The following is a 1,709-nucleotide window of genomic DNA, read 5'->3' as shown; positions in this document are numbered from 1 at the left end:
TTCCGTCTGGTCGGCAATCGGCGGGGGGGGACGGGTAGAGGGGCCGCGGTTTTGTCGAGAGGCTCCGAGGAGGGGCTGGAATCTGGCGGGCTCCGCGGGGGGGCTGGGGGGTCTCCCGGGGGTTTTGGGCTCGGGCTGGGGGGGAGGTGGGACGCGCCTAGCCCCGGCACATCCCCATCTGCAATCTGATCGCTTTCCGGGGTGGTCTGTGTCGCTGCCCCCACCCCTAGCTGCGGAGTGACTATTAAACAACTTCTGGCAGCTTTCCACGTTTCTTGCTCTTGTCGAGCTTTTTGCAGAGCCCGGATGACTCTGCCCCACGATTTTAGAGCTTTCCCCGAGCCTGAACACATGGTATCCTCGGCCAGGGTTTTCGTACAATTATCCCACACCTCCGGGTGTAAAATATCCATGGGGCTCTCTATAGCCCCCAGCTTAATCAATCTCGGCAATGCGAGAGTCATATCCTTGAGCTTACAATCGATTCCCCATTGTGCATGCATTTCACTGACTACCTTTGCGATCGCTTCCATGATTCGAGGGCGTCCCCTCCGCTGCACAAGGCCAGCTGTGCAGCCGCCGTCCTCTCTCCAGGCGATCCCCGTTCCCCGGGCACTGGTTCGGTCCCGGGTTTCCGGCACCATTTGTCGCCTTCTGATGCAAGGCGAGGCGACCTGGTTCTGAGGAAACGGCACGGCAACCCAAACTCTCCAGGGTCACTCGGGCCAAGAACACACGCTAGCACCAGTATGGTGGACGGTTCAAGACCTTTATTGTCCCATCTCGTCGGGTTTTATACGCTGCAAGTTTTTTCTCTACGTCAGGGGGTCTTACCTTACTGTAATTGGTTAGCAAGGAGTAAAAGTTACTAATGTTAGGGGGAACTACATTCTTGGGTGATCCCTTATCACTAGAAGTTAGGGGGAGAGGAATCCTGCTGCTTTCTGTGACATCGCGAGATTTTCCGAGCGCCTCTCCCTGTCTACTACACTGTCTCCCTTGCCCATTGTCAGTGTGGCAAGCAGGGCTGGAGCTGCCAGTGCCACTGGGGGCCCTCAGCATTGGCCACAGAGGGGCCTCCCATCCCTGCAGGCCCATCACAAAGTGCTGCTGGAGCAGCTGCTTGTTGGAGAGGCCGTGCAGGACACGTTGCAGGGCTGTCCAGGGACACTGTGCGGCACCTGTGGAGGGCACTGCTCCCCCTGGAACTCCTCAGGTGCTCCACAGGAAATTTTTGCAGGAGCTTTTGCTGTAGCACCTTGAGAAAGAAGCATTTAAATCAGAGAGAGAGGGGAAGAGCCTCAGGAGTCAGATGAGCTGGGCTGAACTCCTTCCCTCAGCTCCAAGAGCTCTCACTCTGAGTCTCCTCCTTTTCTAAAAGCAGGTAGTTTTAAAACTTTTTAAAGGAAAGCTGTGCATCAGAGAGAATTTCTACTGCCAGGAGACATCCTAGTTCACTTTCATTTCATGTACTAATTAATGCATTGACCCATGAGTATGGGAGAAGATTTTCCCCATGGTCCCTGCACTGGTCAATGGCATGGATGCAGGATGAGGTGAGGGTGATTCTGGCAGTGTTTGGGGAATAGGCCCCTCTGGCTACAGCGGCAGTTTGCTCCAAGATGCTCTTCTGCCTCCATTTCCATGCTCAACAACTCAATCTCTCCTGTCTTCCATCCAGGCTTTCAGTATCCTGCCACTGCCAGGTG

Source organism: Melozone crissalis, unplaced genomic scaffold (genome assembly GCF_028551555.1).
Source record: "Melozone crissalis strain CALT ecotype California unplaced genomic scaffold, PUWL_Pcris_2 ptg000073l_1, whole genome shotgun sequence".
In the NCBI taxonomy this organism is placed as follows: domain Eukaryota; kingdom Metazoa; phylum Chordata; class Aves; order Passeriformes; family Passerellidae; genus Melozone; species Melozone crissalis.
The sequence above is the reverse complement of the archived record's forward strand: the minus strand, read 5'-3'. Positions refer to the sequence as shown.